At 34.7% G+C, this 13,686-nt stretch overlaps 2 long non-coding RNA genes across 2 annotated transcripts; both read left to right on the top strand.

The window, feature by feature from the left end:
• On the top strand, positions 7,855-9,872 carry LOC109947591. The gene is made up of 2 exons (XR_002270368.1): positions 7,855-7,989; positions 9,655-9,872. It is a non-coding gene; the product is annotated as an uncharacterized LOC109947591 (long non-coding RNA).
• Positions 9,937-12,842, top strand: LOC109947542. Its single transcript, XR_002270311.1, has 2 exons — positions 9,937-10,348; positions 12,341-12,842. It is a non-coding gene; the product is annotated as an uncharacterized LOC109947542 (long non-coding RNA).

The following is a 13,686-nucleotide window of genomic DNA, read 5'->3' as shown; positions in this document are numbered from 1 at the left end:
CAAATCTCTCTCTCTCTCCTTGATTTCTTGATTTAATCCGATCATGCCCTTGAAGATCATCGACACATTCCCCTTGTTCATAAGTTTCCACCAAAACAGCAGGATGCACAAGTGGATACAGAGGCTTGGGGAAAGAGACATCCTTCCATCTATCGGAGAGCCTTTTCCAAGCAATCATGTCTCACTGCACTTATTGTTGAAATGACTTGGAATAATTACTCCGGTAAAAACTGTTGGCGGTATTGTACAATGAGAAGGTATTTCCTCTAGCAGGAAACGCATATATAGTCCCTGTAGAATCTGTATAGGAGAAGATGGAGGCCAACTCTAACAATTGTCCCACACTTGTCCGCTTCATATTTCAAAACGAAGAGCACCAACTATAAACAATTACGCCAATTCCAGTGTATCACCACAAATTAAATGCGGTAGAATCAGAAAAATTTAAAAAAAATTCAGCCTAGGCGCCCGCCTAGGAGCTAGGCGGGTCCAGGTGGTTTTTTTTTTAAATATACATTTTTTTTTCCCGACTTTAAAGAAAACCCTCAAGCTGTCGCCTCCTTCACCAAATTAAAGAACACCTTCAAGCTCTTTAATCACCAGAATATCTGGCTTGGATAAGAACCGATCCAGGTAGTTAATCGCAAGGTATGGTATGAAAGGGTTAAGGTTGCAAGAATATTGTGCCTATGAGAAGTTTAGACCAATATGCAAGAAGAGAGAAATTAACTGAAGAAACAGAGCTCACAAATATTCTTTTCTACTTCATTTTTTACTTGTAAAACAAGAGAAATGGCTTCTGAGGCAAAGAGATTTTGAGCAGCATAAGGAATTTTGTGAGGGCATATGGTCAGATTCTGAGGCAAAGAGATTTTGAAGACCAAACCCACCCATTTTCTCTGCTTGGTTTTGTGTTTCAAGTGCATTTTCTCTGCTTGGTTTTGTGTTTCAAGTGCATTTGATGCAAAAAAATTAAAGAAAAAGTGCACAAAATAATTAATTTCTATTCATTAAGGGTTTTGTGAAATCGTTTGGGTGTCTTGATTAAATTTCTCCATAACCCAAGACCCCAATCCATTACTATTAGGCCATTACTCGACCAATTATTGTCCCTTTTCGAATTTTTACTTTTCCAGAATTATTATACGTATAAGGATCTTGGTATTTCATGTTTAATAATGTATTATACACGTCCGTACGTATTTCTCATCTTTAATACGCGTGTTTTTTACAAAAATTTCAATAAGGCACACAAAATTCACGTATTATATACATATTCTCATATTATTGAATAAAAGTAATATATCTGTATTTTTTAAAAAGTATAGCGGGACGGCTATTCTCAGTTTTTCTTAATTGTTTTTAAAAATAGTATAGCCGTGCGGCTCTATTTCTTTGACACGTGGCGCATGGGCGATGGGGCCGGGCTATACCAGATTCTTCTTCCTTTTTTTCTTTCAAGAAATAGTATAGCCGACCGGCTATACTCGTTTCCCCCCTTTTTTCAAAAAATCGTATAGCCGCGCGGCTCTACCCTTTTGACGCGTATGCGCTGGGCTCGTCTTTTTATATTATAAATAGTATAGCCGTTCGGCTATACTTTTTATCAAAAGAAAATCTTTTCTTGTTTTGGTTTTAAAAAATCTTCACAATATAAAATTAGTTTCTTTACTCTTTTTTTTTTGGGCCTACCTCTTTCATTAAGTAATATCTTATCCTTTTTGAATTAATTTAATTAGTAATTATATTTTAATTACTATTTGATGCAAAAAAAAATTAAAGAAAAAGTGCACAAAATAATTAATTTCTATTTATTAAGTGTTTTGTGAAATCGTTTGGGTGTCTCAATTAAATTTCTCCATAGCCCAAGAGCTCAATCCGTTACTATTAGGCCATTACTCGAGTAACTATTGTCCCTTTTCGAATTTTTACTTTTCCAAAATTATTATATGTATAAAGATCTTGGTACTTTCACGTTTAATAATGTATTATACACGTCCGCACGTATTTCTCATGTTTAATATGCGTATTTTTTACAAAAATTTCAATAAGGCACACAAAATTCACGTATTATATACATATTCTCACATATTATTGAATAAAAGTAATATATCTATATTTTTTAAACAGTATAGCCGCACGGCTATACGCAGTTTTTCTTAATTGTTTTCAAACATAGTATAGCCGTGCTGCTATACTATTTTTTCCCCATGAAATAGTCTAGCCGTGCGGCACGGCTAGACTATTTTTAAATATAAAAAAAGTCCCCCAACCAATAGGGGCCACGTGTCTTTTTAAAAAAAATTCAAAACAGAGTGTAGCCGTGCGGCTATACTTTTTTAAAATATAAAAAAAGACCCCCAGCCATTATGCCCACGTGTCAACACATATATTTCTTTAAAAAAAATTCAAAACCGAGTATAGCCGAGCGGCTATACTATTTTTAAATATAAAAAAAGACCCCAGCCATTATGCCCACGTGTCAATACATACATTTCTTTTAAAAAAATTCCAAACCGCGTATAGCCGTGCGGCTCTACTATTTTTAAATATAAAAAAAGAGCCCCAGCCATTATGCCCACGTGTCAACACATTCCTTTCTAATAAAAAAAATTTCAAAACAGAGTATAGCCGCCCGGCTATACTATTTTTAAATGTGAAAAAAGTCCCCCAACCAATAGGGGCCACGTGTCAACACATATATTTCTTTAAAAAAAATTCAAAACAGAGTATAGCCGTGCGGCTATACTGTTTTTAAATATATAAAAAAACCCCAGCCATTATGCCCACGTGTCAACAAGTTTCTTTTTAATAAAAATTTCAAAACTGAGTATAGCCGTGCGGCTGTACTCTTTTTTTTTCTTTTTTTTTAAAAATAATAAAAAATTTTAAAAATACAAAAAAGGACCCTCCTAGTTGCATTGGTTTGTACCTTATGGATATCAATTTGCAACATATCCAAAGTAGATATGAATATTCCACTATTTGATATTTTAATATAATTTTTATACCATATGTTATTCTTATTCAATAATACGTGAGAATTATTGGCATAATACGTGAATTTGTGTGTGTTACTGAAAATTTTATAAAAAATACTAGTATAAAATATTAGAAATACGTACGTACATGTACAACACGACTATTGTATGTTTGCTTTTTAAAGAAAACGTGAGACGTGTATAGAACACGAATGTATTGTTGAAAAATACGTACCTACATATGTGTGTGTGTACATATATATGAACACGTATGTAAAAGAATATAGCCGCTCGTGTATACTATATATTAAATTCAATTTATAAAATAAAAAACGTAACGCCTCGCGCCTCTACTATATTTTGTTATATATAGTATAGCCGCACAAAATTCACGTATTATATACATATTCTCACATATTATTGAATAAAAGTAATATATCTATATTTTTTAAACAGTATAGCCGCACGGCTATACTCAGTTTTTCTTTATTTTTTTCAAACATAGTATAGCCGTGTGGCTCTACTTGTTTGACATGTGGCGCACAGGCGCTGGGGCCGGGCTGTACCAGATTCTTCTTCCCCCCCCCCCCCTCTTTTTTTTTTCCATGAAATAGTCTAGCCGCCCGGCTATACTCGTTTTTCCCCCTTTTTTTTTCAAAAAATTGTACGGCCGGGCGGCTCTACCCTTTTGACACGTGGGCCTATGCTCTGGGCTGGTCTTTTTTTTATATTATAAATAGTATAGCCGCGCGGCTATACGCTTTATTAAGAAAATCTTTTTTTGTTTTGGTTTTAAAATATCTTCACAATTTAAAATTTAGTTTCTTTACTCTCTTTTTTTTGGGCCTACCTCTTTAATTAAGTAATATCTTATCCTTTTTGAATTACTTTAGTTAGTAATTATATTTTAATTACTATTTGATGCAAAAAAATTAAAGAAAAAGTGCACAAAATAATTAATTTCTATTTATTAAGTGTTTTGTGAAATCGTTTGGGTGTCTCAATTAAATTTCTCCATAGCCCAAGAGCTCAATCCCTTACTATTAGGCCATTACTCGAGTAACTATTGTCCCTTTTCGAATTTCTAGTTTTCCAAAATTATTATACGTATAAAGATCTTGGTACTTTCACGTTTAATAATGTATTATACACGTCCGCACGTATTTCTCATGTTTAATATGCGTATTTTTTACAAAAATGTCAATGAGGCACACAAAATTCACGTATTATATACATATTCTCACATATTATTGAATAAAAGTAATATATCTATATTTTTTAAACAGTATAGCCGCACGGCTATACTCAGTTTTTCTTAATTGTTTTCAAACATAGTATAGCCGTGCGGCTTTACTTGTTTGACACGTGGCGCACAGGCGCTGAGGCCGGGCTGTACCAGATTCTTCTTCCCCCCCGCCCTTTTTTTTTCCCATGAAATAGTCTAGCCGCCCGGCTATACTCGTTTCCCCCCCTTTTTTTTCAAAAAATTGTACGGCCGTGCGGCTCTACCCTTTTGACACGTGGGCCTATGCTCTGGGCTGGTCTTTTTTTATATTATAAATAGTATAGCCGCGCGGCTATACTCTTTATTAAAAGAAAATCTTTTTTTGTTTTGGTTTTAAAATTTCTTCACAATTTAAAATTAATATAATTATTATTAATGAAAGCAAAGCCCATAGCCTAGGCTATTAGCTCAACTCCCCAATGTTAACAATACTCACTTGATTATCAGTGCTTTGTTTATAAACACTTTTATAGAAGTGTGTATTTTCGATGTGGGACTTTCACAAAAGGCACCTCAATACATGAATGATTTGACAGACATACTTTCTAGTTTCTAGCAATCTATCCTGGTGAAGAGATGCATGAAATGAAAAACCATGGGGTGAAAACCAGTGAACTCGCTATAGGACTGTTCCATATTAGAAAGGAAATAGACTCTTGCTTTTTCCATATTAGAGAAGCTATTTTATAGAAAATTCAATCTGGTGAAGTGACAAAATGTGTTCCAGCACATACCTTCCCATGCACATCTGATGCCAAACCAGTGGCCAACGGTTCTGCTCTTATCAGAATGTCTGCTAGATACTCCATCTGTAAAATAAGGAAGTGCCTCACTGTGTCTGAAATATATATTGTCATGATTGAGCGCGACTAAAGAACAACCCTGCGATAAGAGATGAATAACCGGAGAAAAGGAGTGTGTATTTTCCAAAGACAAAAGGGTACCTTTGCAAAAAGGGTTCATGAATGAAAAGTTATATAGTGGAATGAATAGCGTCTCTGTGAATTTTAAACCAACTCTGCCTCTCAAGTAATATTTGAGGTAAAGAGATAGAAGAACAAGCCATGAGTTGGTTCCTGTGTTCTGGCAAATCAAGCAAAAATGCAAAGAAGAAGAAGAAGCAGAAGAAGAAGAAGCAAGAAGATCATTTGCCGGACATAATTTGGAACACTTCCAAACTCTCAATCTAGAGTTTTTATCATTGACATGTTTATCACATCGATTTACTTCATATGAATGCAGGAATGCCGTCTTTATAATAGATTGAATCTTAAATATGTGCGATCCTTTTTTATTGTCATTTTTTGATGCGATCCTTTAAATATGTACTCTTTTTTTGATGCGGCTATACCCTAGGGTCCTCTGGAGTGGCCCTAGGGTTAAAAGCCCCACCAAAAGTGGCTTCAGGAGAAATTGTTGTGTATCAAATACATTAATGTAGTTTGACCTAAAGACAGATTTTCTTGTACAACTATAGCAATTGAATTGCAATAACTTTAAAAAGAATTAAAAGCATTGAAATTTACCACAGCAGATCATCGTTGGAATAGCCAATCAAGGGGGCAATTGTCCACTAAGAAGAGAAATATAGGAAGGCTTTCAGAAGTAAAGAAGCATAAGAATACAATGTGCTTGAAAATAATCTTTTTTTAAGAATCAGGACTTACAATTACCAAGGCCACCCCAGCCTCGGTTGATGACGCCTCTCTGTCCAGTTATTTCCAGAGCTTGAAGAATAATATTGATCATTTTCTCTGGTTCTTCAAGAGGCTAATACAATGCACATAAAAAAAAAATTTAGCAAGCAAGACAATTTACCATTTCAATCAAATGCACAATCAAGTAACCTTAACTATGCAATTCAGAGGTATACTCTGCATGTTTTAGACATGCCTCAGTCAAATTAGATATTGAACAACTGAACAACCAAAGGGTCGATTTGTCATCTGTCATCTGTCGATTCGTTGGGGACCAACATGAAGGTGGTCACTCTTTGGAGATTGTGGCTTTGGTTGATTGTTTTAATTGGGAAGGAACAAGTAATTTTTTTAGGGTAAGGACAAACAGAGCTACTCTGGGATAGAACTGGGCAAAGAATATTAAACATGAATAGAGAAAGCTGCAACAAACTCACAAGGCTATCAAATCCAATATAGACAGGCTGTTCACCAGCTTCAAGCCACTCCGCAAGTGAATCTGGGGGTTCATAATTTGAAACAAGGTCAAGAAAACAAAAAACAACAACATCAACCTTCGGTCCCCAATCTGCCAACCAAACAAGTAAAACGTAGAGCATATCGGCAAATAATCAGCATACTGTATTCTCATTTGGTCAAGCTGGTCTATTTCTACCACATCAAATCATATTCCTGAGGCTTCTGCAATATTATCAGCATACTATTCCTAGAACAAGAAGAAGCCCATGTAATAAGATATGCTTAATAATCCAAAACCACCATGAGGATTCTGAAATGACCATGAATCTCTATCATATCTTCAGCAAGAAATTAAAAAAAAAAAAATAGTCTGAGTAATGGCAGAAGGCATACTCTTTCTCCATATTAAATGAAATTATGACTTTAGTTTACTTTTTCATGAAATAAATTACCTCGAAGATTCATAAACTAGTGGAGGGATCTAGTAGACAGTAGATTGTGAAATTATTCACATACATTTTTAGCCAACGAGATTATCAGCGTACTTTGAAGTGCAAAACAAGTAAGAAACAAGTTGAAGAGTAGTAAGGAAATCCACAAGGGAAAAAAATAGTAACAAGCTCTGCGAGTTCATACTTGAACTGCATCAAGTGGTATCAGAGCGTCCTTTCTGCATTTTGCATCCTTCCTTGAGTTTAAAGCGAAGAGCTCTCATAGCAGATGCTGCACGTGCCCTGGACAAAGCAAAAATGATGCCGCACGGCTATACTTTCTAATTACATTCGAATATTTTAAAATTACAGCCGAGCGGCTATACGCTTTAAATATATAGAAAATTAGTTAAATACCCATTTCTAGGCATAAAACTATAAAAATACCCTATACTATTTAATGTATATAAACACACCCAAAATAAACCCAAAAATCAACAGCTGTATATTTTTTAATTTAATTATAAGATGAAATACCTTTATTACCCTTTTAACATAAAATTGGAATTCCTAATAAACACCATATCAGAACTCACCACCTCCAGTCTCTCATCTTCATCTTCAACCCCAATTTTCAGTTTTTGTTCTTCCACCTCAGTTTTGACGATGAAATCCTAAGCTCTGTTCTCAAATATATATATATATATATCTCTCTCTAAAAAAGAATAAGAATGATGACGTCATAGGATTCTGATTGTGTAAGGTAACTATTTCTTCTAATTCTACTTAATTCATCTTTTGGATATAGGAAAACTAAGAGACCCCTTTCCAAGCCCGTGGATCAAAACTTGTAGCCATCTCAATTCAGGGAACATCAAGCAGTAATGCTTTGGAAGATGGAGTTGACGAAGGCTCTGCCTTCAAGCATGTTAGTCCAAATGGCACGACAAAAGCTAAAGTCAGACGCACTGGCACTGGCAATCCATTAGATGTTGGATCTGTGAAAAATTTGGAGGATTTGCAACATGAGCAAATGAACAATGACTTGGTGGATTCAGGGGATGAAATGGCTCATGGTGCATTGGTGACTTGGCTTAGTAGAAAATCCTATTCAATCTGCGATCTTCGATTTTGAGGTATTTGATTTTTTTTTAATTTGAATTCATATTTGATTTTATTGTAGTTTGATTTGGGTGATTTCATGTTCAATTAATTAAGTTGCTGGTTAAGTTATCATAATTTTTGTAGTTTTGGAGTTTAAATTTGAAACGTAGATCTCATTCTTCTTGATTTTATATGTTTATTTTTGTTATTGTCGATTTGGAGATAAGCTATTGGATTTTCTGATTTCGTTCTAATTTGTATTTAGATATTCGTTTGAGTTTTAAATTGTGATTTTAATTTCTTTATGTTTATAATTTGGATTGATTTCAGATTTTGTTTGGTTGTGGATTTGCTTTTGTGTTTGGTTTGAGTTGTGGTTACAAATTTGTGATATTTGATTCGGTTATCATATTAATTGAGGTATTTTTTTTCAATTGAATCTGAGTATATTCGTGTTTTTTCTGTTTATGCACTATTGATTTTTGAGTCGACTATAATTTGTTGTTAGGTAGCAATGTTATTACCTTATATTGGAACTTTACATACATGAATTAGAAATAGGATTTCATAGAAAACAAGCAGTGTTATTACTTTATACTGGAACTTTACCGTGGTAGACATGCATTAGAAATAGGATTTTATATGAAACTAGAAGTGTTATTACCCTATACTGGAACTTTACAAGGAGTAGACATGCATTAGAAATAGAATTTTAGATGAATCTAGCAGTGTTATTACCCTATACTGGAACTTTATAAGGAGTAGACATGCATTATAAATAGGATTTCAGAAGAATCTAGTAGTGTTATTACCCTATACTGGAACTTTACAATGGTAGACATGCATTAGAAATTGAATTTCATAGGAAACAAGCAGTGTTATTACCCCATATTGGAACTTTATAGTGGTAGACATGCATTCAAAATAGGATTTCATTGGAAACAAGTAGTGTTATTACCCTATACTGGAACTTTACGGTGGTAGACATGCATTCGAAATTGGATTTCAAAGGAAACGATCAGTGTTATTACCCCATACTGGAACTTTACAGCCATTAATCAACATGAAAGTAAACTAGCAATGTTAACAATGGGTATATGACTAAATATTTCTTTCTTTTTTGAGTTGCTGAAAGCCGACCATTTTATAGTCCTATGCACTCAGTTCAATAATGAAAATCCAATATAGTTTCAAGATTTTGTCCTAGATTCGAATCTAAAATACTGTTATTACCCTAGATTGAAACTTTACAGTGGTAGATATGCATTAAAAATAGGATTTCATAGGAAACTAAGAGTGTTATTACCTTAGACTGGAACTTTATAGTGGTCGACATGCATTAGAAATAGGATTCCATAGGAAACAAGCAATGTTATTACCTTATACTGGAACTTTACAACAATTAATCAACATGACAGTAAAGTGTTAAGAATCTGTATTTGACTAAATATCTCTTTCTTTTTTGAGTTGCTGAAAACTGACTATTTTATAGTCATATGCAGTTAGTCCAATAGTGAAAATCCAATATAGTTTCAAGATTTTGTCTTGGATTCGAATCTAAAATACTGTTATTACCATAGACTGGAACTTTATAGCAATTAGTCAACATTATACTAAAGGTTTGGTTTTTAAATGTCTTACCTCTGAAGCCTTTTCTTGTTGAAATTGTTCTCTGAAATTTTGTCTTTGTTTTGTAGGTGGAGGTTAGTGTGTGGTGTTGGTTTTTGAAAGTAGATCAAGTTTGGTGGTAGTTATGGAGTTTCAGTTTGCATAAATGATGAAGACGGTGAAATGAAGAGACGTTTTGCAGAGATGGTTTAATGAAGATGCATGCTTGAAGTTACGGTTTTCGAGACAGTTTTATGTTGTAATAAAATGTTTGGACTTTTTGTAACCAAAAAAAAAAAAAAAAAAAGTTTGGGTGTTTTTATAAAATTGGGCTGGGCTTGTTTTAGGTGTTTTTTGAGTTTTTTTTTTTTTTTTTTTTTTTTTCTGTTGGGCATCAGTGGCAGTCCTGTAATTTATAGGAACTTCAACACTAATTTTTTATATAGTAAATGGATTTTGGGTGTATTTCTAAAGCGCATTCCATGTAGGGTTTTTTTATAATTTTAGCTCCCATTTTGAGTATATTAGTGAAGCTCCCTTAAATATATTCCAACGAATATGAAGCTTGCACTCGCAGAGGACGGAACTTTCTCTCCCAGTCACTGCTTCGTCCTCCGGGTTCGGCACCGAAAAAAGACCCAACCCGCCTAGCCGCCTAGCACCCGCCCAGCCACCGCCTATCCGCCTAGCCGCCTAGCTACCGCCTAGCTACCGCCTAGGCCGACTTTTCAGTTCTCGCTTTTCAGCATCCAAACGCATTCTCTCTCTCCCCTTGTCGTCAAGGTCTGTTGCCTCTGTTCATTCATTGTAAATTTTAGTATTCAATAGTTCATAGCTTTTTCAATTTTTCAATTTTGAATTTTGATTGAAACGCTGGATAATGTATTGGTTTTAATTTTTTAAACATGCTCTTGACAATTGTTGTATGAGGGCACCTGTCAATTGTCGTAAATCAGTAGAAAATGCGCTCTTGAATTTTGTTAAGATTATATTGAGAGCCTAATGTTGGATTTTGAGATTGCAGTTTAGGAGAGCATTACGTGAATTTTCATGTAGGGAAGGGAAGTAGCATAATGACTTTAGGTTTTCGTGTTATGGTGCAACACCTGAAGTTCTTGAAAGGCTTTATAAGGTCATACAGAGCCTAGCTAATCTAGTGCAACAGTATTTTAGGCTGGATGGGACACCAGGCAGTTTTTATGAGTACATATGATAATGATAAGCCTCAAGGAAAGGTTTCATCGGAAATACTTCACAAGGGGAGTGTGGGACCACAAGTAATTGAAGTTCATGAAGTTGGTACAGTTGGTATAGAGGAGCTACGAAATGCATAAATAATTATCTAGGTTTGATGAGTGCATTTTACTCCTTACTTGTGACCTGCTCCCTCTGTATAAAATTTGCGCGGAGTCTAAGATGAAGCATCATTATAAAAGTCTCAACTCTGAAGTTGACTTCTTATTTTGAGTTTGTGGACATAGCACAGATAATAGAAATGCACTGTGGGGGGACAGTCATAGTATTTGTGAACAGAAAATAGCGCTCTAAATTCCAACTACCAAGTGAGAAGAAAATCTGGGAACTTAAGAGGTGAAGACCAAGAGTGATTGACAGTGGATCATTATCTAGAGATCTATTTGATTTCGCCTACATTGCAGGCAGAAAATAAAAAGGCCAATCGTATTGGGAGAACCATGCATGCCTCAAGCCTGGCCAGGTGTCTGACATAATGAGTGATTGTCCTTTCCTTAGGGATGTTGATAGCTAAGCCTCACCATCGTACATGCCCTTATTTATCTTTAACTAGTCTTCCTTCGGTTATAGGTACATTTGGTGGTCTATGTTGTACATGTTCCTATCACATTAACTTCTGTTAACTTATCACTAACAGGGTTCACTCCCAGTGTTTTTCTTTTGTATTGATTTTTAATTGTCCTTTAGAAGTCACTCCTACCATCCATATTAATATTTTCATTCCCGCTACATGGTTGTGTTGCTCTAATGCGTGTCTAACACTTTGCCCCATAAAACTAGCTACTAAAAGAATTGATCATTTATGATATCAGTCAAAAAGATTATAGAGTCTCCAGATCAATTTTAACAGATGCCCTCCTTACCAGCTCTAAAACTGCATGAGTTCTCACAGATGACATTAATAGCCACTCCGATAGGACAACTGAAACTTGGGCTATTGATTTTCTCTTGCTATACTTGCAAGATGATCTATAATAACAATCACAGAATCTGTGTAGAAATCCTTTGCTGTAAGCGTTGATGACAGGAAGCTTTTGATAGATTTGATCCTCTTGGATATCCAAGATTTTACCGCGCATGGATTAATCTTTCACCCATCATGTAACTTGACTGTTTTATGGAGTTCCTGTATTTCAAGAGAAGCTGAATTTTTATTTAAGGGGAAGTTTAGGTGGGGTTTTTAAGGGTAAATGACATTTATGGTGGTTAAGTTAATAATGAGATAAATTTTAAAGTTTTTTTTTGAGAATCCCCTGATGCGGTTTGTAGGTTCTTCCTATGAAAAATTCCTATAACCTCAGAAGGGATAAGATCAGACCATCAGACAAATCATATCTATCAAAATTATTTCAGCTTGATACTCGAGCAAGGGCTTTTTAACATTTTCACACATGTTCAGTGCACTTTGACACAAGTACTTTTCAGTCACTATTTCAGATTGTTGCTACTCATAACTGTACTAACTATATGAGTCATGACTTGCTGTTTAGTTAATTGGATATTCTTCCTTAACATATGCAGGTTTTTCTGTGTTGAAATGAGACTGAACATAGTGGAACAAAAACAAATTTCATGTGAAAAATGCGGTCCAAGTGTTTGGAATTGCAGCAAGATTTCTTTTTGAAAGCTTAAATGTCGGGAAGCAAAGTGTTGCTAACGTATAAGCGAAAGCGGCAATCAAGAACAGATCCTGTACATGGTTGTGTTGCTCTTATGTTTGTCTTAACACTTTGCCTAAAAGAATTGGGAATTTATGATATCAGTCAGAAAGATTATAGTCTCCAAATCAGTTTTAACAAATGCCCTCCTTACCAGCTCTGAAACTGCATGAGTTCTCATAGATGACATTAAGCACCTCAATGGTAGTTAAGATTGTCATATGTGATTTATTTGTGTTTATTACTAATATATTTGTATTAATTAAGGTGCATATCTACTATATGTAACAGGGAAATTATAATTTGTGGACCTCAAACTAGTAATATCATATGTCATATATGATATATTTACCGAGTCTTTATTATCCCCGTTTAATTTTTTACTTTTTCAGAGTTATTACTAGTTTTTACCGATTTATCTTTTATTTGTTGCACTGCAACTTGAAAAGGATAACAAAATGAACTTGATTGGGTTTATCGGTATTTTGTTTTTGGTTAAGATTGGTGTATAATTTTATCCTATCATACTAGTTTGAAAACTGAATTGAATTAATAGATTTGTTTAGTTCGATTATGCTATTAGGTTGATGCTTAAATCAATCCAACATGAATCATAAATTGGCCGAGTTGCTTATCCCTACTTATTTATCATGCCCAACAAATCTATGACTCCGGCCTTAGAGTGATGTTGCTACAACTATAATGAGTCCAAGAGCAGGCGATTCTACACGTAATGAGGATGATTTGATATAAGAGTCGATTTAAGCTGAATTTAGACTTTGAGAACCTCTAATCTAAGTTCAACGTGACTTTGATCAACTTGCTAATTTATCAATGCAACAAAACTTATGCGAAACCAACTGCTAAAGTTGAAATACATGCACTAAGATTGTAAAAGCTGGCAAACTATTGGAGTGGATTTGATTTCTTTTGCATCTTATCCCGGGGTAGGGTGATGGTATACGCTTCACCTTTCATATTTACCGGTTATGTGTTGTTCACGCGATGAGATGATTGTGGAGAGTGTTAGTCCATAAAACAGTGTCAAGATAGGGTCAGCATGTTGGTGGTCCAATATACTTCCAATTAAATCTTTTCTTCCTTCCTGGCCATTTAAGAACAACTGTGCTGCCATGAGTGGGAAATTTGTTGCATATTTCCTAGTTCCTCTTCCAAAAGAAACTCAAGATTTTTTGTGGCTTTCCATTA

This window comes from Prunus persica, chromosome G2 (genome assembly GCF_000346465.2).
Source record: "Prunus persica cultivar Lovell chromosome G2, Prunus_persica_NCBIv2, whole genome shotgun sequence".
Lineage (NCBI taxonomy): Eukaryota > Viridiplantae > Streptophyta > Magnoliopsida > Rosales > Rosaceae > Prunus > Prunus persica.
The sequence above is the reverse complement of the archived record's forward strand: the minus strand, read 5'-3'. Positions and strand labels throughout refer to the sequence as shown.